The sequence below is a fragment of the Triturus cristatus genome, chromosome 3_2 (genome assembly GCF_964204655.1).
Source record: "Triturus cristatus chromosome 3_2, aTriCri1.1, whole genome shotgun sequence".
NCBI classification, from domain to species: domain Eukaryota; kingdom Metazoa; phylum Chordata; class Amphibia; order Caudata; family Salamandridae; genus Triturus; species Triturus cristatus.
The window spans coordinates 1,141,457,326-1,141,473,764 of record NC_140584.1 but is presented as its reverse complement, the minus strand read 5'-3'; positions in this window follow the sequence as shown (position 1 = coordinate 1,141,473,764).

The window sequence follows — 16,439 nt, the reverse complement described above, 5'->3', positions numbered from 1 at the left end:
TCAACCATTCCCATTATCCGTGTCCGGATGGTCTCAGTAGGATCATCGAGGAGGATTTCATAATTCCTCAGGTCCCCTAAGAGTCTTCTGCATTCGGTGTCATAGTTAGTAGTGGTTTGGATGACTATCGCTCCACCCTTGTCTGCCGGTTTTATGGTGATGTCGACATTACTCGCGAGCTGCTGTAGTGCTTCCTTTTCGGATCTCGTCGTATTCTGAAAAGTTTGGTTGTCCTTCTGTAATGTTTTGTTAAGATCTTCCATCACTGCTTTTTCAAAGGTTAATAGTTCAATAGGTATGGTTGAGTCCAATGGACTAAAGGTAGATTTAGGTCTCAAACCTGTATCAGAAGGCTGACTATCAGAAATTGTCTTGTCGGCAAAGAAAGTCCTTAATTTTAGCTTGCGTATAAACTCTTTGACTTCTAGACAGAGTTTGAATTTATCTACCCTGTTAGTGGGGACAAAGCCGAGGCCCTTTTCAAGGGCTGCCACTTGGGGATCAGTTAGTGTAATCTCAGAGAGATTGACAACTAGTTGTCCTTTCGGCTGGTCGATGGTTGATTGGATGCCGCTGTCATACTCCGTGTGGATACTCTTGTCTGATCTTCTTGGTCGTTGTTCCAATGGACCTGGTATCCTCTCCGATTTCTTCCCCGTGGTTGTCCATGGCGCATCCCTAAAAAAGGAGGTGGACCATAATAGTTGTAGTCTTGAGGCGCCGGATTCCACTGTTGGAATGGTATACCCATTGGTGGTGGACCAAATGGATATTGTGTATATAGTGGTGGGCCTTGATATCCTCCCCAACCTCCACCTCTTGGTCTGAATGGTCTTTGTTGTTGACCCCTACTTCTCTGGTTTCTTGGGTTACTCGTTCTGCTGGTGTAAGAGTCATTAGATGCAGTGTCTGATAGGTCACTGTCTGTGTCCTGGTCACTACCGGTTCTGCTCTGGACATAGTCGTCTCTTATATAGGGGTATACACGTTCATGACTAAAGGCTGTGACATCTTTCTTCAGTTTTTTATATTTACTCTGTTTGAGTGAAATTTCATATTCACTCATCTCTTGATTGAGTTCTTCCAGCCTCTTCTTAAGGACTGTCGTGGATTGATAGCTCTTCAATTGAACCTCGATTTTTTGTATGTCAATTTTGAGTTCTTGGGTTAGGCGGGTGGCTGTTTTGATAATGAGGACTAGCCAGTCCCGTGTGCAATGCCACGATATCAGCGACCAATCTTTTTTTAAAGTCTTGTCATGTTGGAAGATGAACGGTTCATTCCGAACAATCAAGCCTCTTGGTGCTGTATTCGCCCTCAGATATTCTGTCATGAGTAGACCGTGTAGAGCAGTTTTGATCTGTGTTCTCCTTAGGTTGGCCAATTCATCCCAGTCCGAACCATTTAGACCGGGATCAGTATTGCTCAAACCCTCAAAGGGGTTAAGAGCTGCCAAAATCCGGTCAACTTCCTCATCATCAAACGTGAGGCCTGCCGACTCAGCCATATTCGTGCAATATGAAGTAATGTATCTGTGTGAAGATTCAATGTAGTGAGTAATAAGAAGTTAGAGTGTGTGTTGGAAGTGTAGTGTCTAAGAAACTGTCTATTTAAGTGGTGGAATAATAAACTTCTAAGTGTTAGGTGGGGAAATAAGCACACTGGCTTGACAGTCCCCTAAAATTTTTTGAAAAAACTCCCACAGCTGTGCGCTGTCGTAGCCAAATATAACAAGATTAGGGAGTGTAGAGGTAGGGCCTGTGTAGGCGCTGAGGTGGATACGTCCTCCACTTCAGTGTAAGTTAACAAACATGAGGATCCACCTTAAAAAAGAAGAAGAAAGGAACTAAAGAGACTGGATAACAGGGGTAATGGTAGGTGAGTGTCCCAATGCGTGGTTGGGCACACACAGTGGTATGGGTGTTGGAGCCGGTGGCCCCAGCAGCACTCCAAGACAAATGGTCTGGACCCCATACAATCCTGGAAAAGAAGGGAGAGGTTACCTACTTGGTGGACCTAGGAACTCCCAGGAGTCCCCACAGGGTACTCCATGTTAACAGGTTAAAAGCCTATGTTGACAGGGCAGACATGGGCTTGCTCATGGCTACAGATGAGGGACAGGAGGAAGAGAGTGACCCTCTCCCAGACCTGTTGTCTCAGAACCCTGAAGATGGTTCAGTTGAAGGAGTGACCCTTGGAGGCAACCTCACTGAGCATCAGCAGATTGAATGTAGACAGGTTCTACAATCATTTCAACATATGTTCTCACTGATACCTAGTCAAACTGACTGGTGTACCCATGTGGTGGACACTGGTGACAGTCTGCCTGCGAAGAACAAAACTTTACAGGCAACCTGACCACGTCAGGGACTGTATAAAGGCTGAGGCACACAAAATGCTGGAATTGGGTGTCATTGAACCCTCAGAGAGCCCCTGGGCTAGCCCAGTGGTTCTGGTCCCCAAACCTCACACCAAAGATGGCAAGAGAGAGATGAGGTTCTGTGTGGATTACAGAGGACTCAATGCAGTCACTAGGACAGATGCACATCCTATTCCAAGGGCAGATGAGCTCATAGATAAACTGGCTTCTGCTAAGTTTTTGAGCACATTTGATTTGACAGCTGGCTATGGGCAGATCCGGTTAGCTGAGGAGTCCAAGGCCAAAACAGCATTCTCAACCCCAGGTGGGCATTATCAATTTTTGGTGATGCCCTTTGGTCTGAAGAATGCGCCTGCCACCTTCCAAAGGTTGGTGAATCAAGTCCTTACTGGGTTGGATGACTTTTGTGCAGCATATCTAGATGACATTGCTGTCTTTAGCTCCACCTGGGAGGATCACCTGATCCCCCTGAAGAAGGTACTTGAGGCTCTGCAAAAGGCAGGCCTCACTATCAAGGCTACTAAGTGCCAGATAGGGCAGAGTAAGGTTGTGTATTTGGGCCACCTTGTAGGTGGAGGCCAAGTTCAACCACTGGAGAGTAAGATACAATCCATCAAGGACTGGTCTCCTCCAACCACCCAGACTCAAGTTCGAGCTTTCTTGGGCTTGACTGGGTACTACAGGAAGTTTGTTAAGAACTATGGGTCCATTATGACTAGGCCTGGGCAGTAAATTCCGTTCCGCTCGCGGAATTTGCGGAATTTCGGTAATTTTGCGTTCCGCGGAGAACGCGAAATTGCCCAAAATTCTGCTTTCCGCGACTTCGCGAAATTTTTTCTTGTTCGCGTTCTCAAAATGCGTCTTCGCGAGATATTTCTCCCCGAGCACGCAAACAGCAACTGTGAACAGGAAAAAAGCATCGCAAACAAGCAATTCCGCGTGCTCACGGAATTTCGGCATGTTCGCGGAGATTTTTTACCGTTTCGCGGAGATTTGCGTAACGCGATTACGCGAATTCCGCCCACCCCTAATTGTGACTCCTCTTAATGATCTGACATCCAAAAAGATGCCCAAAAAGGTTCAGTGGACAGTAAGCTGTCAAAAGGCATTTGAAGACCTGAAGAAGGCCATGTGCTCTGCACCTATCCTGAAAAGTCCTGACTACTCCAAAGAGTTTATTGTCCAAACAGATGCTTCTGAGTTGGGTGTGGGAGCTGTGCTGTCACAACTTAATGTAGATGGTCAAGACCAACCCATTGCTTTCATTAGCAGAAGGTTGACCCCCAGAGAGAAGAATTGGTCAGCTATTGAGAGGGAGGCCTTTGCTGTGGTGTGGGCCCTGAAGAAGCTGAGGCCATACTTGTTTGGCACTCACTTCAAGATTCAGACCGACCATAAGCCCCTCTTGTGGCTAAATCAGATGAAGGGTGAAAACCCCAAACTGCTTAGGTGGTCCATTTCCCTACAGGGGATGGACTTTACAGTGGAGCACCGGCCAGGTACAAACCATGGGAATGCAGATGGTCTCTCCAGGTACTTCCACTTAGGACATGAAGACGAGACTGGTCAAGGCTAGTTTAATGTCCCTGCGTTTGGGGGGGGGGTTGTGTAGGAGAGTAGGGTCTGCTATCCTATGGTCACCCCAAATTTTTGCTTTTTGCTTCACTGGTTTTTGACATATTGAGGCTGTGGGCCTGCTAATCAGACCCCCAGCCTGCTGTTCTCTCTACTAAATTGACACTATGCACTCTAGGTGCATAACCAATTGGAATTGGATCACCCTGTGAGCCCCTGTACCAGTGTACACTAGGTACCCAGGGCATTGGTGTATCTAAGGCCTACCAGGGGCTGAAGCATGTATTATGCCACCCCTGGCCTGGCCTGGCCTAACAATTTGACACAACTGGCTGATCACTCAGCTGGGGTAAGTTGGTGTAACCACCTCTTTCTTAGGTGTAGTATACCTATACCTAACCTTAAATGGGACACATGTTAACCTATAAGTCACTCCTATGGCAGGCCTTAACAATCCTGAAGGCAGAGTGCTTGGTTACATGTGAGATGGTGCTCTGGCATGAGCTGAGCCTGTCTGCAGTAGTCGGAACAACTTCCTTCTACCGTTTCCAGATATCGCCATACCATATACTCTTAAGTGCATTAGGAACCTCGCGGTTAAATGCTATCTTTGGTTTGGCTTTATCAAAACATGTCGAGTAAGGTGTCATACGAATTGGAATACTAACCCCTCGCCAATTTTGGCGACGGGGTTAGCATTCCTCCCTTCTAGAGGGACACGACATGTACAGTACCTGAAACCCGGGTAAAATCAGACATAGCCTCAGCTCCACAAAATGGATGCTGCCACCACAGACACAAGTCTGCCCTCCTGCTGCTGGGAGTCCTTCCAGCTTGGGAGACGTGGACAAAGGGTTTCCTGCCAGGGGAGGTGCGAGCACCACCCCAGACATGATTTTGTGTATTGGTCAGGTAGGGCTTGAATGGAATCAGACATGCCTGAGGCTCACAAGGAGCCTCGGTGCATATGCCAGTTCAAACCGGTCCTGGGGCACACCAGCCCCGGACCTGGGGCGAGCTGGACAAAGGATTGGGGGTGTAACCACCCCCCTTCCTGGTCCCACCCTTAGGGAGGGACCTAGCAGGTAGTCCGGCCCCTAGAATCCGCTTAAAGGTAGGAGCTGTGTCCTAAGACTTCAGACATCCTGGAATCAACTTACTACAAAGAAGAAGACGGGAACTTCAACACTCTGCTGCACAGAGGACAGAAGGAAATCTCCCCTATGATCAGGGAGTGACCATCTTGCTAACGCAAGCACCAACCAGCTACTCGACGTCTGCTTTGCCGCCGTCTCCTGCCGGAGCCCGAGCCCAGAGCCCGACAAGAACTGGACCTCCAGACCTCTCAAAGCCCGATCCACAGTCCCTGCAAAGAAGCAACCCGTGGAGGCACCGAAACACGTGGAGCCAGCCATCTTGAAAGACCCACGACAAGCTGCAAGCGCGACAACAGAGGCTCCCTCCAAGTTGTGCTTTGGGTCCTGAGAAACCCAACATCCCAGCAGCATCTGCACCAAAGGTGAGCCCTCCAGCATCTCCACGATCTGCGTGGGGCCCCTCTGCACTTTGCAACTCGACGCGCCTGCCCGGTCCCTGGCCCGTTGGCTAGTGGCCATTTTGGCGACGAACTTTGAAAACTACGATGCTGGTCTGGTTGCTCCAGACTGGCTCCTGCTGCCCTCCAAAAGAGCAGCCCCTCTGACCTTGCTGGTCAGAACCATCAGCTTTCTTCATTTTCCACGACTCCTGCCTTTGCCAAGGCTTGTTTGCTTCCTTTGAGTCGCCGACACCGCCGACAGCGAGAGCCTGCGTGAGCCAGCTCATGAACCGACTCCTGGACGTCGTCAACCTTCAGGGCCCACAGGGCTGCGGAGACAATCCATGCTTCATCACCTGTTTGTACCCGACATCGCCTGGTACCTACCTGGTGCCACGCCGGTCACTGGCTAGTGACTGTGAACACTGTCCCCTCTGCTTTCAGGCCTTCTACAACTCCGATCCACCCTTGGATCCACCGCATCTGTTCTGGACCGATCACCTGCAGCATCTTTATCATCAGGCTCCATTGAACAGATAGACGAAACCCAACGCACTTCGAGATCTATGCACCCGCTTCCTGTGGGTGAGGTAAAGCTGGCACTCTGGTGCCCAAGTGTAGAGAAACATCTCTAGTGTCTGTGTTTTAAGTCTTAAGTTCGTAGTCCATCCAGAAGACCCTTCTAGCAGTAACTTTTGAACTTTTACGCACCCATTGAAAACCTATGGGCAGCCCACGTGTAACTTTCCTCACTGCACACGCGACCCGTGGACCTCCTGGTCACTAACTGAAGTTAGCTCCTTGTAGGCCCAGCGATTCTAGATGCCCTAGGCCTTTTCCCTTTCCTATTCGTGGTACTTATACCACTATTTTAGTATATGGTTTGATCGGCCACCAGGGCCTATCCATATAAAGTGCAACTTCTGTATATTGTAATACTTTCTTGTTTGACGATTTGTGCTCCTGTGCAAATAAAGAGTCTAGGGGATACTTTGAGTAATAAATACATATATATTTTGAATATATATCTGTGTGGTGTCCTTTCATTGGTATAAAGGGGGGTTACGTATGGTAAAACAGCTTGCTTTACATGCCAAAACGAGTTTAGCCTGAAAGACTGCTTAGCCTACGCTACCACTAGGGCAGCTAGTCCGAAAAGGTTGACTTACAACCACACCATAAGGGTTGCTTGGCATGGTACAAGGTGGTCACTTTAACTAGTGAACATCATATACCAGACCAACTTCTCACATTGGTGAGCAGCGGTTGGATTTGAGCTTGCTGTGTTTTACCGTTGTAATCTCCTTGTTACCAATTGAAAGATCACACAGGTACCTTTAGGTACATATAAAACAAGATTAGATATACTTAAGTTCTACTGAACTTAGTTGTTGTAGAGCAAAGGGAGTAGCACACCCTGACTACAACTACTAGATAGGTTTAGCAGGAAAACCCAAGTGTAGGTAGTTGCAACACATCCACCCACACTTAAGAGCAATGGCTGGGGCAGAGGGGTCCAATGTACCCATCTCTGTCGAGAGTGACCTCCAGAGGGCACCAACCATCTTTGCTACCCTAAACCAAAATGAGCTCAGGCAGTTGGCTAATTCTAGGGGCCTTAAACAGCCCAAGAACCCTACCTCTGCTGAGCTCAGAGAACTCTTACAAGCTGATGAAGATCAGAGAGCTCTCAAGAAAGCCTCCCAGTTAGGCCCCTCAGGGACTGGAACAGAAGGCCCCCCTTCTGAAGATGCTACTGAAGTGCCCCTTTCCAATAGTCACCCCTTAGATGAGAATCAGACTACAGAGGATGAGAGTGATAAGGGTACTGATACTGATGGTAGTGAGGATGAAGGGAGAACTAGCCCAGTGCCAAGTGTTATACTTGGCCCAGCTAACTTAAGGCTATTTGGGAAAGAAAATGGGGTGCCCCCATTGGATCTCCCCAGTGGACTTAACCAGGGGTCTGGGAGACGGAGTAATCACTCAGGTGACTCTAATGCTTCTCATGCCTCTAGAGGCTCTCAAGGTCACTCCAGAAGAAGGATGACCAGCCCTCAGAGGAGGGAGCATGAGGCCAGAATGAAGGAAGCTCAGCTGAGGATCAGGAGACAGGAGCTAGAAGTAGCCCTGATGGAAGAGAAACTGAACAAGGCTAGGCAACCTAGAGAGAGTGGGTCTATACCCACTGATGGCAGCACTGTCCCTAAGGACAAAGATAGGGTCTTTGACAATAGTAACCTGTCCAATGTTGTGCCCCCCTACAAAAGTGGGGATGATATCCACAAGTGGATGACTGCTCTTGAGAGAGCCTGCAAAGTGCAGCAGGTTCCTGAAGACCAGTGGGCAGCAATCTTATGGCTCTCCTTTGAAGGAAGAGGCAGAGATAGACTCCTCACTGTTAGGGAGGAGGATGTCAGAAACTACAGAGCCCTGAAGAGTGTCCTAGTTGATGGGTTAGGCTTAACCACTGAACAGTACAGGTTAATGTTCAGAGATACCCAGAAGACACAGACTCAGGACTGGTCTGAATACATTGAATGTGCCACTAAGGCTTTGGAGGGTTGGTTGCTGGGAAGTAAGGTATCTGATTATACAGGATTGTACAATTTGATGATGAGAGAACAGATTTTAAATAACTGTCAGAACCAGCAACTGCATCAACACTTGGTTGACTTTGATCTGACCTCTCCCCAAGAATTGGGAAAGAAGGCAGACAAATGAGTCAGAACCAGGGTTAAGCAAAAGAACCAGAACCAGGGCCAAGGGGGTGATCAGAAGAAAACAGACCAAAAGGGTGATCAGAAATCCAAAGACCAGAAGTCTTCAACAGGGCCCCAAACTAGTACTAACGAGGGTGGGTCCCAACAACCTAAAGGGAAGAAGAAAGAAGGTCCAAAGAAACCCTGGTGCAAATCTTGCAAGAATACAACTCACTGGACTAGTGATTGTAAGAAGGGTGGAGCCCCCAACACTGTTGCCCCTAAGGCACCTGCTCCCAGTAGTACTGTTAGCAGTGTTGGTCCCCAGACAAAGGGTGTAGTGGGAATCACTATGGGAACTGAAGGAGATTCTGACTTAGACAGAACCCTTACACAGGCAGTCTTGATCTGTGATGGGGACATGGATTTGTCCCTGACTGTGAGCCCCAGTAACCTGGGCAAGTACAGACAGACTCCTTTAATAAATGAAAAAGTGGCTCAAGCCTACAGGGACACATGTGCCAGTGTCACTATGGTGACCCCAGGCTTTGTGGACCCTGGACAGTACATACCAGGTGAGAATTACCTGGTGACCAATGCCAGCAATGCCACTACTTCACATAGTGTGGCTATTGTTAACTTCTCATGGGGAGGGGTAACTGGCCTCAAAAGGGTTGTGGTTAGTGCAGACCTCCCAGTAGAATGTTTGTTGGGCAATGACCTAGAGAGTTCTCTATGGTCAGAAGTGGAGTACAGGACTCATGCAGAGATGTTAGGTATATCACCACATGTCCTTGCTGTGACCAGGTCACAGGCCTAAAAGTGCCTCACTGAACCTCAGGTCTTGGATCATGGAACAATGGACCAAGCACCTACCAAGAAGAAGAACAGGAGGGTTAAGGCTGTGCCTTCCCCCCTGCCTACAAGTGATGATCAGGCTTCCCAGGAAGATGATCTCGAGACCACTGAAGGAACTGTCCCTGAAGAGCTTGAACCTGATCAGGTTGAGTTTCTGGGGACAGGGGGACCTTCTAGGGCTGACGTGGGGCAGGCTCAGTTATCCTGTCCATCTCTTGAACCCCTCAGACAGCTGGCTGCTGCTGAGGCTGCTGGGAATGCTCAAGGTACCCATAAAGTGTATTGGGATGATGGGCTCCTTTATTCAGAGGCTAGAGACCCAAAACCTGGTGCAACCAGGAGGTTGGTTATACCTCTGCAATTTAGGGGCTTCCTTCTTACCTTGGCCCATGATATTCCTCTAGCAGGACACTTAGGCCAGAACAAGACTTGGGACAGGCTTGTCCCTCACTTTCACTGGCCTCACATGAATGAAGATACCAAGGAGTTTTGTCGCTCCTGTGTAACCTGCCAAGCCAGTGGCAAATCAGGTGGCACAATAAAGGCCCCCCTAATACCACTACCTGTGGTGGGGGTTCCCTTTGAAAGAGTGGGAATAGATATAGTGGGTCCCATGGATCCTCCCACTGCATCTGGGCACAGATTTATACTGGTGGTAGTGTATCATGCCACCAGGTATCCAGAGGCAATTCCCCTTCGGACCACTACAGCTCCTGTTGTGGCCAGGGCCCTGCTGGGAGTATTCTCCAGAGTGGGTTTTCCTAAGGAGGTAGTTTCTGACAGAGGTACCAACTTCATGTCAGGATACTTGACAGCTATGTGGAAGGAATGTGGTGTCAACTACAAGTTCACCACCCCTTATCACCCACAATGCAATGGGCTTGTTGAGAGATTCAACAAGACCCTAAAGGGTATGATCAAAGGATTACCTGAAAAGCTCAGGCGAAGATGGGACATCCTTCTACCCTGCCTTCTGTTTGCTTACAGAGAGGTCCCACAAAAAGGAGTTGGCTACAGCCCCTTTGAATTGTTGTTTGGGCACCCTGTGAGAGGCCCACTGTGTTTAGTGAAGGAAGGATGGGAGTTACCTCTCAAAAAGCCTAATCAAGACATAGTGGACTATGTACTTGGTCTCCGCTCCAGGATGGCTGAGTATATGGAGAAGGCATCCCAAAACCTTGAGGCAAGCCAGGCCTTACAGAAAGCTTGGCATGACCAAAAGGCTGTCTTGGTTGAGTTTCAGCCAGGACAGAAGGTATGGGTGTTGGAGCCGGTGGCCCCAGCAGCACTCCAAGACAAATGGTCTGGACCCCATACAATCCTGGAAAAGAAGGGAGAGGTTACCTACTTGGTGGACCTAGGAACTCCCAGGAGTCCCAACAAGGTACTCCATGTTAACAGGTTAAAAGCCTATGTTGACAGGGCAGACATGGGCTTGCTCATGGCTACAGATGAGGGACAGGAGGAAGAGAGTGACCCTCTCCCAGACCTGTTGTCTCAGAACCCTGAAGATGGTTCAGTTGAAGGAGTGACCCTTGGAGGCAACCTCACTGAGCATCAGCAGATTGAATGTAGACAGGTTCTACAATCATTTCAACATATGTTCTCACTGATACCTAGTCAAACTGACTGGTGTACCCATGTGGTGGACACTGGTGACAGTCTGCCTGTGAAGAACAAACTTTACAGACAACCTGACCACGTCAGGGAATGTATTAAGGCTGAGGTACACAAAATGCTGGAATTGGGTGTCATTGAACCCTCAGAGAGCCCCTGGGCTAGCCCAGTGGTTCTGGTCCCCAAACCTCACACCAAAGATGGCAAGAGAGAGATGAGATTCTGTGTGGATTACAGAGGACTCAATGCTGTCACTAGGACAGATGCACATCCTATTCCAATGGCAGATGAGCTCATAGATAAACTGGCTTCTGCTACGTTTTTGAGCACATTTGATTTGACAGCTGGCTATGGGCAGATCCGGTTAGCTGAGGAGTCCAAGGCCAAAACAGCATTCTCAACCCCAGGTGGGCATTATCAATTTTTGGTGATGCCCTTTGGTCTGAAGAATGCGCCTGCCACCTTCCAAAGGTTGGTGAATCAAGTCCTTACTGGGTTGGATGACTTTTGTGCAGCATATCTTGATGACATTGCTGTCTTTAGCTCCACCTGGGAGGATCACCTGATCCACCTGAAGAAGGTACTTGAGGCTCTGCAAAAGGCAGGCCTCACTATCAAGGCTACTAAGTGCCAGATAGGGCAGAGTAAGGTTGTGTATTTGGGCCACCTTGTAGGTGGAGGCCAAGTTCAACCACTGGAGAGTAAGATACAATCCATCAAGGACTGGTCTCCTCCAACCACCCAGACTCAAGTTCGAGCTTTCTTGGGCTTGACTGGGTACTACAGGAAGTTTGTTAAGAACTATGGGTCCATTGTGACTCCTCTTAATGATCCGACATCCAAAAAGATGCCCAAAAAGGTTCAGTGGACAGTAAGCTGTCAAAAGGCATTTGATGACCTGAAGAAGGCCATGTGCTCTGCACCTATCCTGAAAAGTCCTGACTACTCCAAAGAGTTTATTGTCCAAACAGATGCTTCTGAGTTGGGTGTGGGAGCTGTGCTGTCACAACTTAATGTAGATGGTCAAGACCAACCCATTGCTTTCATTAGCAGAAGGTTGAACCCCAGAGAGAAGAATTGGTCAGCTATTGAGAGGGAGGCCTTTGCTGTGGTGTGGGCCCTGAAGAAGCTGAGGCCATACTTGTTTGGCACTCACTTCAAGATTCAGACCGACCATAAGCCCCTCTTGTGGCTAAATCAGATGAAGGGTGAAAACCCCAAACTGCTTAGGTGGTCCATTTCCCTACAGGGGATGGACTTTACAGTGGAGCACCGGCCAGGTACAAACCATGGGAATGCAGATGGTCTCTCCAGGTACTTCCACTTAGGACATGAAGACGAGACTGGTCAAGGCTAGTTTAATGTCCCTGCGTTTGGGGGGGGGGGGGTTGTGTAGGAGAGTAGGGTCTGCTATCCTATGGTCACCCCAAATTTTTGCTTTTTGCTTCACTGGTTTTTGACATATTGAGGCTGTGGGCCTGCTAATCAGACCCCCAGCCTGCTGTTCTCTCTACTAAATTGACACTATGCACTCTAGGTGCATAACCAATTGGAATTGGATCACCCTGTGAGCCCCTGTACCAGTGTACACTAGGTACCCAGGGCATTGGTGTATCTAAGGCCTACCAGGGGCTGAAGCATGTATTATGCCACCCCTGGCCTGGCCTGGCCTAACAATTTGACACAACTGGCTGATCACTCAGCTGGGGTAAGTTGGTGTAACCACCTCTTTCTTAGGTGTAGTATACCTATACCTAACCTTAAATGGGACACATGTTAACCTATAAGTCACTCCTATGGCAGGCCTTAACAATCCTGAAGGCAGAGTGCTTGGTTACATGTGAGATGGTGCTCTGGCATGAGCTGAGCCTGTCTGCAGTAGTCGGAACAACTTCCTTCTACCGTTTCCAGATATCGCCATACCATATACTCTTAAGTGCATTATGAACCTCGCGGTTAAATGCTATCTTTGGTTTGGCTTTATCAAAACATGTCGAGTAAGGTGTCATACGAATTGGAATACTAACCCCTCGCCAATTTTGGCGACGGGGTTAGCATTCCACCCTTCTAGAGGGACACGACATGTACAGTACCTGAAACCCGGGTAAAATCAGACATAGCCTCAGCTCCACAAAATGGATGCTGCCACCACAGACACAAGTCTGCCCTCCTGCTGCTGGGAGTCCTTCCAGCTTGGGAGACGTGGACAAAGGGTTTCCTGCCAGGGGAGGTGCGAGCACCACCCCAGACAGGATTTTGTGTATTGGTCAGGTAGGGCTTGAATGGAATCAGACATGCCTGAGGCTCACAAGGAGCCTCGGTGCATATGCCAGTTCAAACCGGTCCTGGGGCACACCAGCCCCGGACCTGGGGCGAGCTGGACAAAGGATTGGGGGTGTAACCACCCCCCTTCCTGGTCCCACCCTTAGGGAGGGACCTAGCAGGTAGTCCGGCCCCTAGAATCCGCTTAAAGGTAGGAGCTGTGTCCTAAGACTTCAGACATCCTGGAATCAACTTACTACAAAGAAGAAGACGGGAACTTCAACACTCTGCTGCACAGAGGACAGAAGGAAATCTCCCCTATGGTCAGGGAGTGACCATCTTGCTAACGCAAGCACCAACCAGCTACTCGACGTCTGCTTTGCCGCCGCCGCCTCCTGCCGGAGCCCGAGCCCAGAGCCTGACAAGAACTGGACCTCCAGACCTCTCAAAGCCCGATCCACAGTCCCTGCAAAGAAGCAACCCGTGGAGGCGCCGAAACACGTGGAGCCAGCCATCTTGAAAGACCCACGACAAGCTGCAAGCGCGACAACAGAGGCTCCCTCCAAGTTGTGCTTTGGGTCCTGAGAAACCCAACATCCCAGCAGCATCTGCACCAAAGGTGAGCCCTCCAGCATCTCCACGATCTGCGTGGGGCCCCTCTGCACTTTGCAACTCGACGCGCCTGCTTGGTCCCTGGCCCGATGGCCAGTGGCCATTTTGGCGACGAACTTTGAAAACTACGATGCTGGTCTGGTTGCTCCAGACTGGCTCCTGCTGCCCTCCAAAAGAGCAGCCCCTCTGACCTTGCTGGTCAGAACCATCAGCTTTCTTCATTTTCCACGACTCCTGCCTTTGCCAAGGCTTGTTTGCTTCCTTCGAGTCGCCGACACCGCCGACAGCGAGAGCCTTCGTGGGACAGCTCGTGAACCGACTCCTGGACGTCGTCGACCTTCAGGGACCACGTGGCTGTGGAGACAATCTACGCTTCATCACCTGTTTGTACCCGACATCGCCTGGTACCTACCTGGTGCCACGCCGGTCACTGGCTAGTGACTGTGAACACTGTCCCCTCTGCTTTCAGGTCTTCTACAACTCCGATCCACCCTTGGATCCACCGCATCTCTTCTGGACCGATCGCCTGCAGCATCTTTATCATCAGGCTCCATTGAACAGATAGACGAAACCCGACGCACTTCGAGACCTATGCACCCGCTTCCTGTGGGTGAGTTAAAGCTGGCACTCCGGTGCCCAAGTGTAGAGAAACATCTCTAGTGTCTGTGTTTTAAGTCTTAAGTTCGTAGTCCATCCAGAAGACCCTTCTAGCAGTAACTTTTGAACTTTTACGCACCCATTGAAAACCTATGGGCAGCCCACGTGTAACTTTCCTCACTGCACACGCGACCCGTGGACCTCCTGGTCACTAACTGAAGTTAGCTCCTTGTAGTCCCAGCGATTCTAGAGGCCCTAGGCCTTTTCCCTTTCCTATTCGTGGTACTTATACCACTATTTTAGTATATGGTTTGATCGGCCACCAGGGCCTATCCATATAAAGTGCAACTTCTGTATATTGTAATACTTTCTTGTTTGACGATTTGTGCTCCTGTGCAAATAAAGAGTCTAGGGGATACTTTAAGTAATAAATACATATATATTTTGAATATATATCTGTGTGGTGTCCTTTCATTGGTATAAAGGGGGGTTACATATGGTAAAACAGCTTGCTTTACATGCCAAAACGAGTTTAGCCTGAAAGACTGCTTAGCCTACTCTACCACTAGGGCAGCTAGTCCGAAAAGGTTGACTTACAACCACACCATAAGGGTTGCTTGGCATGGTACAAGGTGGTCACTTTAACTAGTGAACATCATATACCAGACCAACTTCTCACAGCGGCCAATTGGATTTGTAATATTAAGGCTCCCTTGAGCCATTGGGCTGACAAACCCTGGACCAGCACCTGCGCGCCATGAGTGGTACTTTACCTGTTAATACTTTTTTGGCAGTCTACGCGGCACCCCCATACTCTCACCTACTCCCTGCTGACGAGAGGCAACTACCTCGAAACACGTGTCCAGGGATGGCTAATGCGACACTTACTTTCTTCGAACACTTTGGCACAGGCGTACTCGCCGTCGCCACTACATGGACCACAGTTCCTTGGGGCAACTTGCTGGTAAGACGAGCAGAGTGCGGCCAATTGGATTTGTTATATTAAGGCTCCCTTGAGCCATTGGGCTGACGAGCCTTGGACCAGCACCTGCGCGCCATGAGTGGTACTTTACCTGTTAATACTTTTTTGGCAGTCTACGCGGCACCCCCATACACTCACCTACTCCCTGCTGACGAGAGGCAACTACCTCGAAACACGTGTCCAGGGATGGCTAAAGCGACACTTACTTTCTTCGAACACTTTGGCACAGGCGTACTCGCCGTCGCCACTACATGGACCACAGTTCCTTGGGGCAACTTGCTGGTAAGAAGAGCAGAGTGCGGCCAATTGGATTTGTTATATAATGCTGAAAAGTAGGACAGAAATTCATCCCTAATCTCCGACGGTGTCGTGTGGAGCGTTCCGTCCTCCCCCCGGACTTCAGTTATGAACGATCTACTATACGGCGGCCGCAAAGCATGCGCCAGTGTGCGACCCGGCCGGTCGCCCTAGCCATATAGACGGGCGGCTTGGTATTTGCCCAGATATAGGATCTCTCTATCCGCTGTCTCCCTGTATTCGGAGAGGAGGCGTAGCCGTCTTGCAAACGTGTCGTCTGACGCCGTGTGTCTCGCCTCCACGTCTATCAAGTCTAACTGAGCCTCCAACTGAGCAAGAGTCATGCGCAACGCCTTCAGGACCCCGGCATGTTAAGCTATGCAAACCCCCCGAATGTAGGCCTTCAACCCCTCCCATAGCATTGCCCAAGAGTCCACCGACTCGGTGTTAATCGCGAAATAGTCCTCAATCTCCTCAGTGACCTCATGACAAAATAGGTCGTCCAATAGCGCCTTCCCAGGGAAGCGCCATTGTCGCTCAAATCCTTCAGGGCGCGGCACATCCAGGCACAGAAAGACCGGCGAATGGTCGGAATACGTTCTGGGGAGTGTCTTTATCGTCCGAAACCAGGGGGACAGTCCTGGGGAGAGCAGCCAGTAGTCAATCCTAGTCCAGGTGTTATGTTGGCCAGAAAAATGTGTGTAGCTAGTGGTGTCTGGGTTGCGCTTGCGCCATGGCTCAGCAAGGGAGAATTGGTGACAGAGTTCTCTAAGTGCGCGCCGTGCCCTGGGCTTAGTGTCAGCGGCTCCTGAGGTACTGTCTAAGCGCACATCCTGCAAGAGGTTGAAATCACCGCCTAGCAGGAGCCTAGCAGGCTCCAGGGTTGCAAGTTGGGCGGTTAGCGCGTGGAAAAATTCCAGGGAGTCAGTGTTGGGGGCATACACACACACCAAGATGATCCTGTGCCCCATCATCACCCCTCTCACTATGCAATAACGCCCATCTCTATCCCCAATGACC